Genomic DNA, 17,484 nt, shown 5'->3' with positions numbered 1-17,484 from the left:
AGTAGAAACTGTGAAGTATCTTGGTGTCTGGTTGGATCGTTCTCTTACGTGGGCTAAACACATAAATGAAGTCACTCAAAAAGTTCAAAAATTTCTTAATATTTTCAAAGTACTTGTTGGCCCTAGATGGGGAGTGCACCCTAAACACTTGAGAATATTGTACATAGCAATCATACGTAGTAGAATAGATTACGCATCCTTTTTATATGATCATAGTTGTACTAACCATCTATATAAATTAGACAAGGTCCAAAATCAAGCTTTACGTACCATTGGCGGTTTTATTAAGTCGACGCCAATCCATGTGATGGAAAATGAACTTACTTTGCCTCCACTACAAGTACGTCGATTTTTTTTGGGAGGAAAATTTTGGCTTAAATCCAGATCACTAGATAGTAATAATAATATTAAATTATTACAAGAGTTATCTGAAGTAAGTTCATCTTATAAGCGATTCCGGAGAAAAACCCCACTGTTAGCTTCAATCCACAATTCATTCAAATCAGTGTCTGTTCAATCTAGTAGACACTTAGAAATGTTTTCATTACCATTATGGGTTAACAAAGTTGATCTTACAGAAACACTTAAAGTAAATATAAACATAGTCGATAAACCAAAGCGCAGCTATAACCAAACAACTAAATCTTTAATTACTCAATTTATTAGCAATAGTTATCACAACTTCTACCAACTATTCACCGACGGTTCTAAGGAAGAAGGTGCAATGGGCGCCGCATTTTATGACCCTCAGTGTGAAACACATTTAGAATTGAAAATAACGTCTGACTTATCCATCATGCACGGGGAGTTAGTAGCCATTGCAGAGGCAATATCCTATATTGAAACAGTTGATTGTGAAAAATTTGTAATTTTTACAGACTCTAAATGCGCATTACAACATCTGGCTCGCTGTACCTCGAGTTAAGGATGACTCACGTTAGACCGGGCCGTGTCCGGGCTGGAGCTTCCGGCGCATACTTTTCTATGACATGACAGGTGATCACGTGATGCTTTCCATAGAAAACGAAGCACCGGAAGCTCCGGTCCGGACACGGCCCGGTCTAACGTGAGTCATCCTTTATCGAGGACTGCCGATTGCCTATAGTATACTTAAAAGCATTTATAATCTGGAATCTATGGGAAAATCATTGACTCTGCAGTGGATTCCGTCACATATAGGCATTACCGGAAACGAAAAAGTAGATTTGTTTGCTAAGCAAGCCTGTCATAGTGATACCATATGCAACATTTTACCTTTCTTTTCCGAGTGTATCAAATTAGTTAAAAAACAATGTCGCCAATTATGGAAAGAGTACTTTGACAAAAGGGCAACAGAAAAAGGTATTTGGTACAAAACGATCCAGCCTGAACTTATAAATAAACCATGGATAGATTGCTCGCTTAGTCGGCAAGAAATTTTAACAGCTCTAAGAGTACGTTCGGGGCACATTCCACTTAATAAGTTTGGATTCATGATGCGTAAAGTTACCTTTCCATTATGTTCAGAGTGCGATATGATTGAGGACGTGTACCACATATTGGTAGAATGTGTGCGGAACGAATCCTTTAGGAGCCAACTGAAAATATCATTTAATATTTTTAACAATGTTGGTGGCTGCAATAGTGCCCTGACTTCTCCATTGTCGGACGAGGCCAGAGCACTGTTTAAGCTAGTAAATATAGGCCTTAGTAATCGTAAGTGAGTGTGATTGTATGATGACTATATGGAGCGACATAATCGCTAAGCGATAAAGCTCTTTAATAAAGATTAAAAAAAAAAAAAAAAAAGATGAATGGAATGCGAAAATTTATCTAAAATAACAGATTTCTTGTGAAATAGAACAGAAGTATTTTTTGTGATCCTTATGTATGAGTATAACCAATCTATAGTTATATAATAATATATCATTGATCGAAGACTAATAGAATCTTTGACAAGGGGTAAGTTAGTGTATTATTTGCCGGCCTAAAAATTTAAAAAATGTAGACGTTGCAAAGGACAAAAGTTATAATTTTTTCATGTTCCCTGTGATCCTGTTAAATAATTTAGGAAAAAACCGGCCAAGTGCGAGTCTGACTCGCGCACGAAGGGTTCCGTACCATTACGCAAAAAGATAGCAAAAAAATCACGTTTGTTTTATGGGAGCCCCACTTGAATATTTATTTTATTTTGTTTTAGTATTTGTTGTTATAGCGGCAACAGAAATACATCATCTGTGAAAGACAGACATCACAGACAGACAGACAGACAGACGGACAGTGGAGGCTTAGTTTTTTCCCGTTTTTACCATTTGGGTACGGAACCCTGAAAATCATAACAGCCTGAAATAGTAATAAGCACCCAAAGTTTGGCCTATAGTAACTAGACATGAAACTTATAACATTTATTTACAAGTTTACAACTCCTACTTTTACTAATCTTCTTACCCGAGTGAAATATAAACATTCTAATAATAAAACTGCGTAGCTGGTTTACACAGTAAGAAAAGTGTAATCAGGTGTTACGATGACTAGACATATTATCTATTAAGAGTTATGACTAAAACATTGATATAAAGAAATATAATTATAGCTACTAAAACATAAATTCATAGGTTTCTTCATAAATACACACATTAGTTAGGTGGTTTAGCATTACAGGTTATTAAACCTAAAGCGTATAGATAAACAGTATAGCGCCAATCATCAATCATGGACATGAATATAGTATTTATTGGACAGCGGGGACCTCAGGCTGCATAATACTGGTGGAGGCCCATATATCAAGTTATCTTCCATCACAATGTAATCTGTCCGAGAACCCAGATCCGGTCGGAGGAATTAAACAAAACGATTGTGTTGCTTTACATTATAGAAGGTTAAGCCGAACTTGAAAAATGTTGGAATCTATATTGGCGAGTCATAAATATAGCAGTTCCAGTATTTTAAAGCAGTAATTTACGGGTAAGTGCGTTTTGCAATGATAATTATGGATTAGGTACATTGCATCTGTCAACCTGTCGAGGGTCGCTTGAAAAAATCGATTTGTTGTGTGCGCGTAGAATACTCAAATATGCGTTTTTATGTGTATAAGAATAAGAACAATTTCATTTATTCATGGCAAAGTACATTTCATACAAACGTATTACAAAAAAGTATATTTAAAATTATAAAGTAGGTATATAGTTTACCACGAAATGGTCTCGCCTCAGCATAATGCTAACATTTCTTATGCTCTGAAAGAGGGTCATTGTTGTTCTAATAAGCAATTGAAATTTGGTTTTAAATGGATTTGTTAATACAATTTCCATTCTGATATTTACCTCCCCATTCCATAAATAACGATACTTTTACCTAAATTATTAATTGAAAGTACCCTCAACAAATACTATAATTTTTTTATAATAAAATCATGTTTTAAAATAAACACATGTATTTTACATTCCTTGTATTTGAAATGAAAAGTATAGTGTTTAACTCGGGTGAACGGCATCATTTCAGCCTCGGACTATTGGCGCTCTCAATGCGTTCGAGCGCCAAACTACCTCGGCAGAAATGAGTGCCTTTCATCCCTCGGTTAACAGTCCACTATTCTATTTAAAAAATATATTTTTGTCAATTTTAACGACTATTTTCTACGATAAGTAAAGGTAGACATCAAAAAACAATAAAATTTTCCTCCAACCCCATCCAAAAAGTGAATGATTAAGTTACTAAAACGATTTCTTGTTTTCAGATTAAGACATTCGGTGCAGCAGCGCAAAACCTAAACTTACTGCCAGTGCTTTACGAGTCATATACTTCCCGTATAGAGAAAGCCAGATTTGCGACACGACCTACATTTTCCCGAACAATGTCCTGACTTTAAAGGTAATAGAACATACCTGGAATGTTACCGATTTGAAATAAAAATCATTCTGATTGATAGAATAACAATAATTATATCCTTTTATATATACAGCATATTTTTTAACCTAATCGTGTCTGTACGTAATCAAAACAAATATTATTCATCTTCATATAATTATAAACAGGGGTCGGACTTTTAGAGTAGGTAATTTTCAAAGTCTGTCATTTCCGTCGTTATCGTCCCATAGAAAATTCGAATTTCGACCCTTTTTCTACTGACAAAGCTAGTTGCTTGACCAGCTATAGATCTGGTCCGTGTTGCATACTACAACTAATATTACAAGCGGAACTCCTTTTCTAATTCCACTTATTAGAAAAGGAGTTCCGCTTGTAATATTAGTTGTAGTTTATTATGCAGCACGGCCCTAATGTCATTGTATTGAATTGTCGCATTAATAAAATGTTGTATCGACGCGGAAACGTAAACAATGCGCAGCACTATGACCAATCTGAGCGCTATGTACCCGCCTTTAGGTGCGGTACGGGGTGATGGGCTACGGACAAATACCACCCGTGCCGCACCTAAGAAAATACTTAAATTACCTTTCAGTGTATTATGCAAAAATACTTCCCGTACATTTTCTCTTTTGGAATGGAATATACTTGAAGTAAGAATATCGGGAGTATATAGGTAGTTATCTTTTTCTTACTCACACGGAAACATAAATTAAGAAAATCTACCGCCGCACCGGGGGAAGACAAGCGCAGATAGCTACCGCACCGGCGGGAAGTCAAATACGGCCAGATGCTTCCCGTAACGCAGCGAATGTGACAAAATAAAAACAATTACATACTTAGAGTCGTTTGATGGATATATATTTATTTATTTAGGTAAGTATACATATCCTCTTTAAAGATCCGTAAAAATGCAAGGGCGCGAACATCTCGTATTTGGAAGTTTTGTTTATCTACGTACTTACCCTGTAATGATATGATAATTCGATTGCCTATTGTGTATTATTGCGGTCGGTTTCGGGCTTGAACCCACAGGGAATATAAATTTTGAAAGGTAAATACGTAAAAGGTATTCCCATGAATCTTTTTATGACGCTATTGTAAGGAAAAATAATATCGTAAAGTTTAAGAAATTCGTCTCCAATATTGAAGTAGGGTGGAATATGTAACTTACACCGGCACAGCCAAAGTAATCATGACCGCCTTTATTTACTTTGAAGTTATTAGGTACTTCTTTCTCATAATCATAATCCATTCCACTAGAAATTTCACATGTATGACGGGAAACTGTGTCTCCAGATTTGAGGGAGACAATTTTTAAGTTTAACTAAGCTGTAGGTAATCCTTCGACCCTTTGGCTTAACTGACAACACGGCGGGGTAATGAAGATCCATCCCTCGTGAGCCACCCATCACTTTTTGGAACGAAGCGTTTTTGCTAAAGAGGGATTAGTGTACCCTCCTCGAGCTCGATTTTCCTAAGATGCTTTATCATTGGGGTTTCGGACTAACATGAGGTTAACTTGTAATCTTAGCTTTATTTGGTCGTTGTAGCAACTTAATACCCTCAATCTCCAAGATGAAGTGGTTTTTATTAAAACCCTTCCTCATTTCATTCAGAATTATTTTGATTGGTTTTTATGTTTATCGAAAACTAGCTGTTGCCCGCGACTTCGTACGCGTGGATTTGTAACATTATGCAGGAAAATATATCAGTAGGGACGGTTAATCATTTGTTAATGTTATGTGGTGTTTTGTTGTGTTTGTTATGTATTTGTTAGTGTTATGTTAATTTGTTGTTTGTTAATTTGTTGTTTGTTGTTTGTGTTGTATAGGTAGATTTTATATCGTTAGTATCCACTAAGAAGGGGTTTTTCAAAATTCATCCCCCAAAGGGGTGAAATGGGGGTCCAAAGTTTGTATGGAGTTCAAGTTTTATTTTAAGCTATGAATTCGAAACTTGGGTCAAATATATATTATTAAAAAACATGAAAACTACTTTCAGCGTTTTTGAAAATTCATCCCCTAAGGTGGTGAAAAAGGGGTTGAAAGTTTGTATGGAGATCAAACCTTTTTTTGCGTACAGACAGGACTTCAGTTTTTGAAAGGCATATTTTTAAAATACAAGAGAAGTAATTTTAGCGTTTTTAAATATTCATTCCCTAAAAGGGTTAAAAAAGGGTTGAAAGTTTGAATCCATTACAAATCCTTTAAAACTTCTTAGAAAGGCATTGTATAATATTACAAAAAAAAGATATCAACGTTCTTAATAATTCAACTCCTAAGGGGGTTAAAAAGTGTCGTTTAAGCTAGGAACATGAAATTTGGTAAAAGGGCATTATAAATATTTCTAATAAATAAATAAATATTTTTATACTACATTCTTACACAGATTGACTAAGTCCCACGGTAAGCCCAAGGAGGCTTGTGTTATGGGTACTCAGACAACGATATATATATATATAATATATAAATACTTAAATACATAGAAAACACCCATGACTCGGGAACAAATATCTGTGCTCATCACACAAATAAATGCCCTTACCGGGATTCGAACCCAGGACCATCGGCTTCACAGGCAGGGTCACTACCCACTAGGCCAGACCGGTCGTCATTATTATATTATAATAGACGAAAACTGATTGCACCGTGTTTGTAAAGTTTGTATTAATAAAGTTTGCATCGGGAGCGAGCATTTTATTTTAATAATGGACTTAAAAATCTAAGTGCTGAAAAGGGTTATATCGAGAACAATTTTTTTCAGTCAGGGACTTGAAACTTCGTACTTTGTGAAAGACAATTTTCATGCGTTGTATAATTATTAACAAATGATTAACCGTCCCTACTGATATCTTTTGCTGCATAATGTTACAAATCCACGCGTACGAAGTCGCGGGCAACAGCTAGTATGCCTTAATACAAAGACTGAAGTCCTGTACTCAAAAAAAGGTTAGATCTCCATACAAACTTTCGACCTCTTTATTACCACCTTGGGGAATGAATTTTCAAAAATGCTGATTCAAGTTTTCTTCCCTTTTAATTAAATACATTTCTACGAAGTTTCAAGTACCTAGCTTAAAATAAATTTAGGACCCCTACAAATTTTCTACCCCTTTTTAACCACTTTACGGGATGACTTTTTAAAAACTCTGAAATTACTTTTCTTGTGTTCTAATAATATGCCTTTATACAAAGATTCAAGTCCCGCACTCAAAGAAATGTTTGATCTCCATACAAACTTTCAACCCCCTTTTCAGCACCTTGGGGGATGAATTTTCAAAAACGCTAAAATCGGTTTTCTACTCTTTTAATGTAACCTTTTTACGAAATTTCTAATACCTAGCTTAAAATAAAATTTGAACCCTATACAAACTTTCAACCTCTTTTCAACCCCTTTAAGGGCTGAATTTTTAAAATCGCTGAAATTACTTTTCTTCTATGCTAATAATATACCTTTATACAAAGATTCAAGTCCCGCACTCAATAAAATGTTTGATCTCTATACAAACTTTCAACCCCCTTTTCACCACCTTGGGGGATGAATTTTTAAAAACGCTGAAATAAATTTTCTTGCTTTTTAATATAATACCTTTTTGCAAAGTTTCAAGTTCCTAGCTTGTAACAAAATTTGAACCCTAAGACAAACTTTAATCCCCTTCTTAACCCCCGTAGTGGTTACATTTCCAAAAACGTCGAAATCTTTTTTTTGGTAAGCGGCTATTATACCTTTCTAAGAAGTTTCAAAGCATTCAAACTTTTAACCCCTTTTGAACCCTTTTAGGGGATGAATTTTTAAAAACGCTGAAATTACTTTTCCTGTATTCTAATAATATTTCCATATACAAAGTTTTGTCCCGCATTAGATAAAATTTTTGATCTCCATACAAACTTTCTTTATTTGTGTCTATTAAAGCATTTAGTTTTAGTGTTCTTTACATACCCCGCACCAATTATGTTTCTCTGTTTAGCCTAAAGGTTGACTGGTAGAGAATGCCGTGTAGCATTAAGTCCGCCTTTTGTCACTGTATATTCTTACTGTGCAATAAAGTTTAAAATAAATAAACTTTCAACCCCTTTTTCACCACCTTAGGGGATACATTTTCAAAACGCTGAAATTAGTTTTCTTGTTATTTAATAATATATCTTTTACCCAAGGTTCGAATTCATAGCTTAAAATAAAACTTGAACCTCATACAAACTTTGGACCCTCATTTCATCCCCTTAGGGGATAAATTTTGAAAAACCGCTTCTTATTGGATACTAACGTTATAGTCATACTTGTTATGGCCATTTTTTGCCCGGATGCTGCACTTCATGATAAAAGCAAGCCGCTTTGCACAGTGCTAGTAGGGACCAAACTGAGTGATTTGACCCGCAGCAGCACAAGTTTCACCCCTTAGGAACAGAGATGGCGCCACTTCTTTAAAAAATATTTCAAAAAATTCTACAAGCTAAACCAATGAACCGATTTAAATGTTTAATATCTCAAATGAAAGCTCATTATATACATTACTTTTAAAAAAATACTCAAAAAATATATACTGATTACTTTCGACAAAAAACGGCATCTTAAGTTTTTTTTACTCGATTGATAGTTTTTACTTGGTTTCTCAAAAAAAATGTATGAAACATGAATAGCTTAATACATGTATATATTACTGAATAAATAACAAGTATTATAAAAAAAACCCGACACCGATACCTCTCATACTTCACGAAATATAAAAGTTTGAATGTGAGTGTAAATTTCTTCAAAATATATTTCAAAAAATTCTACAAGCTTAACTATTTGACCGATTTCAATGTTTAATATCTCAAATAAAAGCTCATTATATACATTACTTATAAAAAAATACTCATAAAACATATACTGAATACTTTTGGCAAAAAATGGCATCTTAAGTTTTTTTCTTACTCGATTGATAGTTTTTACTTGATTTCTTAAAAAAAATATTATGGAACATGAATAGTTTAATAAATATATATATAGTACTGAGTATATAAAAGTATTACAAAAAAACCCGACACCGATACCTTTCATTCTTCACGAAATATTTAAGTTCAATTATGCACGTTCTTACAAATAAATCCTTTAAAAGAAATCTTCAACCGCAGTAAGTGCACTGATTTTAATATGAAATGTGTCATATGAAAAGAAATCACCCAATTTATTTTAATAAATAAAAAAATTATAAATAAAAACTCAATAAAGTTTTTTCCTGGTGGTGAATTACAAAAAAATATATAACAAATCTAAAATTAGGAATTATTTTTATTTAAAGTGACTACATTTGTAAACAAAAAACTTAAATGTCCTCTTCGGGTTCATATTTCATATTTATTTATTGCAACCATGGTTTTATAGGTATTACAAATTCTTGGTAGTTCCACATGGACCCCGTGGGGGCATACCAATATTACATGCATACTTAGGATCTAATCTTAAATCTATGTGTATAATATAAAAGTAGGTCAATTTAGTAGTTTTTATACATATAAGCCGAATTGAATCAGATAATTTTTAGTGTATTAAATACAAAAATAAACGGGCAACTAATTATTATTAGGTGATGTCAAATTATATGGTTCACTGGTAGATGTAAAACTGAAAAAAATAGTCGTTTTGAAGTACTTATACCATTCCAATACTACAAAATCACTGATCATACATGAACTGGTTGCTGTAGATTTCTGTTGAATTATTTTTGTGCCTAGTTGATAACCATTAAACCTATAATTTTGTGCCAGACCTATAATTAGTGGTCAGCATGCAAAATAACCCTGGATTGAAAATTACATTAACTTACTTTTGATTTGTACAGCCACATTTGCATGATTTACACTGGGCTGTGCATGGCCAGCTGACGCGACGACACCCACAATGCATAGTTTCGCAGCCAGATTTGCAGCCACAATGGTCCAAGAGGCTTAATTGAGACCAAATCGCTGTAACTGCCGACCATTCCGGAGTCCAACTCTCTTTTTCCTCAGTCCATCCCCGAAAAGATGTACATGGTATGGAAACTTCTGGTTTCAGAGCGTTTCCCCATATATGGCCCTCTTGGTAAGCTGCTCGAAGTGCATGTTTATAGAGAGCAGCTGATGTAGGTGGTTATATGTTTTTGTAATTCAGCACCAGGAAAAAACTTTATTCAGTTTTTATTTATTAATTTTTTTATTTATTAAAATAAATTGGGTGATTTCTTTTCATATGACACATTTCATATTGAAATCAGTGGACTTACTGCGGTTGAAGATTTCTTTTAAAGAATTTATTTGTAAGAACGTGCATAATTGAACTTAAATATTTCGCGAAGAATGAAAGGTATCGGTGTCGGGTTTTTTTGTAATACTTTTATATACTCAGTACTATATATATATTTATTAAACTATTCATGTTCCATAATTTTTTTTTATGAAATCAAGTAAAAACTATCAATCGAGTAAGAAAAAAAACTCAAGATGCCGTTTTTTGCCAAAAGTATTCAGTATATGTTTTTTAAATATTTTTTTATAAGTAGTATATATAATGAGCTTTTATTTGAGATATTAAACATTAAAATCGGTCGAATAGTTTAGCTTGTAGAATTATTTGGAATATATCTTGAAGAAATTTACACTCACATTCAAACTTTAATATTTCGAGAAGTATGAGTGATATCGGTGTCGGGTTTTTTTTATAATACTTGTTATTTATTCAGTAATACATACATGCATTAAACTATTCATATTCCATACTATTTTTTTGAGAAATCAAGTAAAAATTATCACTCGAGTAAAAAAACAAACTTAAAATACCCGTTTTTATCAAAAGTATTGAGTATATATTTTCTGAGTATTTTTTTAAAAGTAATGTATTTAATGCGCTTTCATTTTAGATATTAAACATTTAAATCGGTTCATTGGTTTAGCTTGTAGAATTTTTTTGAAATATTTTTTAAAGAAGTGGCGCCATCTCTGTTCCTAAGGGGTGAAACTGCCGCTGCTGTGGGTCAAATCGCTCAGTTTGGTCTCTACTATCACTGTGCAGAGCGGCTTGCTTTTATCATGAAGTGCAGCATTTTGTTCATAACAAGTATGACTAATAGTATGTGCGGAAAGAGCGGAGTCGTGGAATGTATGAAATGATTAATTAATTATTAGGTATATTTGATCAAAGAGAATATATATATAGGATAGAGGGGTACTGTTATAGTAAATTTTGAAGTCACAGTAAATTTACTGCCATCTATCGACTCACTGTTAAAAATAAAAATAAAAATAACAATTTATATATAAAAAATAATAATTAATTTTTAAATATGGATAAATGTTTTTTTATTAGTATTTATTGTTTTTATATTGACCCGTGTTCTTTCACTGATATGTGTTAAAATTGTTAAATAACAAACTATACCGTCAACGCCATCTAGCCGAGAATAGGCCAAAGGTTGGTATTGGTGGTAGCGCCATCTGTGCGTGAATCACATTTTCTTGATTTCCGGCACGTTTCTTCCTTAGACTGTATACAACTGACTGACTGTATTCTGTTTTGAATACAAATTCATCTTATACGGAGTTTGAATGATTTGAATAATGATTAGGAAATATATATTCCAATGTATGTACTTCTTTTATAGTGATTTTTTCTGACATTTAGATTTTATTCTAGAAACATTCTAGACTAGTATTTTTAATATTTTTAGGGTTCCGTACCTCAAAAGGAAAAAACGGAACCCTTATAGGATCACTCGTGCGTCTGTCTGTCTGTCTGTCCGTCTGTCACAGCCTATTTTCTCCAAAACTACTGCACCAATTAAGTTAAAATTTGGTACACATATGTAAGTTTGTGACCCAAAGATGGACATGTAACGTAAACAAATAAATTTTAAACGTGGGTGCCACTTTTGGGGGGTAAATGAGAAAATTAAAAAATAAATTTTGTCAAACTATATCGTGTTACATATCAAATGAAAGAGCTCATGGTGGAAATCTCATATATATATTTTTTATAATTTTATGATAAACAGTTTAGAAGTTATTCAAGAAAATAGGCAAAAAATTACCATTCCCCCCCTTTATCTCCGATACTTCTGGGTCTAAAATTTTGAAAAAAATACACAAAATAGATCTTTACCTATAGATTACAGGAAAACCTATTAGAAATGTGCAGTCAAGCGTGAGTCGGGTAATTACTTAGTTTTTGATCCGACCCCTACGGGTTTTTTAAAGTCATTTCCACATAAAAAATATGTTGTTTAAATTGTGTAATGTGTGAATTGGAACGCGAGTCCGAGTCGCACTTAGCCGGTTTTTTTTAATATTTGACGATCTTTTTGTGAAATTCTTAGTATTAAATTTGATCTGTATTATAATAATTCAATATTATTATGGAATAATATTAACATCAATACATTTACTCTGATAATTAGCTTAAGATAATATATATGCACATAATACTTACCATTCATAAGTGCTTGTTGCTAGGCCTACATGAATAAAGTATATTTGAACTTTGAACTTGAACTATGGGAACTAATACTTTATATGACCCTTCTCTTTCCGCACAGACTAATAATGCCTAATTGTGACTTTTATTTAATTTGCATTGTTCGTATTTAATATAACTATGTAGGTCATGGTTATAGGTTTTCGCGGGCTTGGTTTCCATAACTCGACATCATTATACTGCGCCTATTTTGCGTAAGTTAGGTAAATAAGTTTTCTTCAAAATTTGCAAATCATTATTCCACCACTTCTGTTAAACCGATGACAGATGTGATCGAGCTGAACTGATTATGAAGACCGAATGTGATAATGGTAAATGCTTGCCATTCAGCATTAAAAGCATGTACTTATCAAAACAAATACCTACTTAATTGGCTTGACCTCCAACACAAGAGCACGCCACTTTGCCCGGTCCAGATAGGTATCACGCCAGCTTTCGCCGACGCCGAGCTTACGGAGATCCGCCTCCACTCCATCCGCCCAATGATATCTAGGACGACCAACAGGACGGCGTCCAGTTGGTCAACCCAAGTAGGCCCTTTTGGCTGCCCGATCTTCACTCACCCTTTCGAGGTCAAAAGCAAAAGTGGGTCTCAGAGTCAACCATGATAAATCGGAATACCTCCACATGAAGCGGTACAGGGTCAGTCGCGCCCTAAGACAGAACCAACTTGTGGGTGAAAACACTTACAAGGGAGTGTCCAAGTTTAAATACCTTGGGTGCACTGTTACTGATATACCTATACATACAAGGGAGGACGAAATCAACATCCGAACTCAAAACATCTTACGCTGCAGTGCTGCGCTCCATAAGGTGTTGGTGTCCAAGCTTCTTAGTATTTAGACGCACTAAGCTACGGATCTACAAGACCGTGATCCACCCCATTCTGATGTATGGGTGTGAGGCTTGGACACTAACACTCAAGGAGGAGAACAGCCTTTTAGTCACAGAACGTAAGTTGTTAAGGAGGATTCTGGGACCCGTCAAAAGAGACGATGGCAGTTGGAGGATCCCAAAGAATGCCGAAATAGAACAGCTAATAGCCGAGCCAAACATAATAGGTGAGACCAAAGCGCAAAAAAAAAGATTAATAAGTATTTAACCGATCTTCAAAATTCAAACTTCCAACACATAATCTCACGTAAGATGATAATTATTTTTATTATTTTCAGATATTAAGTTCGCTTCATGTACACTTCCTAACTGTTCAAAGCACGGATTATGTACTATTTTAGTCTAACTATAGTTTTACCTTACCTGCTAGGTACCTCTTCTCCCACATGTTAGCTTCGTTTTGTTTTATTTTGTTTTTCACTTGGTTGCCCTAAAAACCAGCACCATGGCTAAGGACCTTCGTTATCGAGATATGCTGAGTGGAATCCATTTTGTTCTTATGTATGTTATTACACTAAATAAACTATTTATACATATTTCAATAAGTATTACGTTTACCACGTTTTACGTTCACAGTGTAAGTATTCAAAGATAAAACTCGAATTTGTGCTATATGACAAACGTTGATTATTTCGCATTGTGTGTTTGTAGCTTATTCATATAATTATGTACATGTTTATTTACGTAAGTAAGAAATAAGACGACCATCTTATTTAGCAATCGTCGATCCAGAATACGTAAATCTAAGTATAGGTAGTTAAATCTACGAATAGGAGCAAATCACGTTAACCACAAAATTTAAAAAGATGGGTAATTAATTAGCGGAAGGTAAAGTACAGAGGGGCTGGTAAGGTCTTGCTAAATAGGGCGCTTCTTATGTAAAAAAAATATGGATTACGGTGAAAAACGTCGAGTCAATTTGCGAGCATTTATCTGGTCGCCTTTATTTGCCGGTCGAGCAGTCACGAGAGCCCCTGGCCAGCCACGGTAAATCAGCTTACATTTTTTTCAAAGGTTTTCTGTGTTTGGCGGCCTCGCATCAGTGGAACACTTAATCCGTAAAAAACCTTTTCATTTGTACGCTAACTTGCTACCTAATGCTGGATAAGTAGATAAGTGACTTAGCTCTGATGCCTGATAGCAGACTTATTCCGAAAGTAAATATCCCTGTTTAAAATAGTTAACTTTCCTTATAAAGAAATATTAACAACATCTTTTGTTTTATAGAAATTTTCAGAGAACTTTAATTAAATAGATATTTATTACCTATGCTTGTCGCCAGTACTTGATCAAAAAGGTCTCGTTTTTGTCTGATATCCCTGACTCTACGTGAGATAGAGTGTATTTCCGACGTGACTCCGTTCTAGTACAAGGGCCCGCGCCAGAACTACTTCGGCGACATTCTCAGTATAATACGTATAAAATCGGTGCACTTTTCCTAAATACGAATCTAATAACCCATTCCAGGCACGTCTGGCCAGACTCTATCGTAGTTTTCAATTCGAACTCGAAACTAGAACATTTGTCACGTACATTTCTACTCTTATAAAGGAACAGGAGGTATCATTTACGTTTCATTGAAATTCGTATTCGTATTCTGGAATAAATGCAATCTTTTGACTATGTGATTATAGTTACAATTAAAATATATACAATTCGGTCGCGCATATGTGCTATAAAATATTGTTCTTAACTCAGTTCCGGGTTTTTTTTATATATTTTTCATGACTAAATAAAAGAACATACTTACTCAATTTTTCAATTTTCTGACCGAGCCGTTGTAAAGGAAGATTAAATGACCAAAGTAAATGTAATATATGATCAACGAGGCAGTCGATCACAATCCATCAACTCGAGACACTGCTCACGGCTGCAGCCTAGGTTCAGCGCAATCCTACGAAAATCCTGCCCTTTAAGTGACTGGATTTTACATTATCCCATGACAATGGAAAAAAACCTGACAAAAAAATAAGAAGTTCACAGCACCCCGCTCCAGATAAAGGTTATTTTTCTGTAAGCTACTCAAGGTGACACTTTACCCGGATTAAAGTTATCGTAGTCTGCCAAACTGAATACAAATGTGGCGCCCTGGCAGCGAATTCTTTTGACGGCCGACGGGCGGCTCGTTGTGTTGATTGGCCTGGTTTTGGTAACTCGCGCATAGTTTTTCAGTGAGACCGTATTAAATTTAATACTGTTTGTTTACTTTTAATCTTTGATGACCGAACGAAGTGTACATTGTTGAGATTTTTTTTTTTTAAGTTTGTCTTAGTAATTGTATAGAACTTGATAGCCTGAACTTTTTAAGTTTTTATATAAGAAAAATCAACACGTTATGAATTACTTATCAAAACTAATCCATAACCTATATATATATATTATACTCGTATATACAATCCGCTTCCGCTATCTCGTTTGAAAGGGATTTCTCACAGCATTATTTTATTGTATTGACACCAACTTTGGATAACATGCAGGGACTGAGCTGAAAAAAAGTTGCTCATATATGTAGTTTTATAAAATACTACACATGTAGCCGGTGGTTGGGTGTAATAATAAAATAAATAATTAATAGGTTTTTTATAATGTGTTTATATATTTTTTGTAATGTTTTGTAAGTGTTTTTGTATGTTACTTTTATATGCATGTTATAAAACCCTAACCTTAGACTCAAAATAAATAAAGGAAAAATAAATAAATAGTAAAACTAAATTACAAGGGGTCTAAATAAATTGGTCAACTAATCTAATGATGAAACCACGGCTAAATAGTTGTGACTGTTGACGGCCTGTCATCTGGGATTAAGCTGTTTAACACATTTATTTATTTTAATCAAAATGCAAAACATTATCAGAATGTGTCAAAGTATGCAATTAGACCAATTACGTACATGAAAATGTCGTGATAATGTAAAATCTTGAGGTTTTCGTTTAGAGCGAAATAATTGTAGTTTTAAGTTTGATTTTGGGTTACGAGGTATGTAGTAATAAAACACTTAATTCTAGATAACAAATACAGATATTATACAATGTATAAACACAACCACGTATCACGTGCCATTTAGTAGGCTAGGGATCTTTTAGCTAACCACTTTGCAACTTACAGGAATGGAGATAGTTCAGCCTAAATGGCTGTGCAAAAAAAAACATAAATGGTTGACTATAATATTTTGCTGTCATTCCCTAGGAGCTAGAACTAAAACAACCACACTTTTATCAGTTTTATCATATTCTGACATTTTCATTATTAAGTCACGACTTTCATTTAAAGCAAGAGAAGCTTAGCTTAAAGATAATTATTAAAAGAGGAAGTCATAAAATCCTTTCACTGTAGCAAAACGAAACGTACAAAAACGAATGCGGATGTCTCCCGTTGCGAGTGCTCCCTGAGAAATTACATTATTAACTTCGCCCGTAGGCTTTTTAGACATTTTAAACGCCTTAAAAAAAAGGAGGTTCTCAGTTTGACCCGTCGTATGTATGTATGTATGTATACAGTGAAACCTGGATAATTGTAATCTCAAGGGACCGACCTTTTGTGTCAACTAACCAGGTTTTTCATTTATGCAGGTTGTATCAATTATCCAGGTTTGAAAAATGTAGCGTCAGTTATAGAGGCACTCGTTTACGGAACAATTTGCTGCGAAATTAAGGAAAATAAATAAATAGGTGAATTTCATAAATCATACTTTTATATAAAGTAGTAGAAATAAAGATATGTAACTTTGCAGTACAAAATATTACTCTAAATATTATTTCAATAAGTGACTAATATTATCAAGATGCAATTAAATATAATAGTCCTTATTGAAAGTAACAAAGGTGGCAGCTTTTACCTGGATATAAAAATATGTTTTAATTTTAAAATTAAAACTGTTTTGCATCAGAAATATATGTTATTATTTTTTGGAAAAATAATTACATATATATTTTTAAAACAATCTGTTGTACTATAAAAATTGGGCGCATAGGTCCTTACGCGACTTTCCACTGTTATAGTCAGTTATAATTTTTAATTAATCACGAACGACTAAAGTGTTGTGTTTACGTTTCAGCATAATTATGTTACATGAAGTAGCTCGAACGAGTAACAAAAACTAACTACCAATTAACGTGCGCAATGTCGATTCACCTAACATAAATAAAATTACATCGTTGCTTATCGTGAACAGTGGCACAAAACAAAATGAAATGCCATTCGATTTTAAATCTTACCAGTAAAATATAGAATATTAAATGCAATAGCATTTCATTTTGA

The sequence above is a fragment of the Cydia strobilella genome, chromosome 2 (assembly GCF_947568885.1).
Source record: "Cydia strobilella chromosome 2, ilCydStro3.1, whole genome shotgun sequence".
Taxonomy (NCBI): domain Eukaryota; kingdom Metazoa; phylum Arthropoda; class Insecta; order Lepidoptera; family Tortricidae; genus Cydia; species Cydia strobilella.
This window is presented reverse-complemented; position numbering follows the sequence as displayed.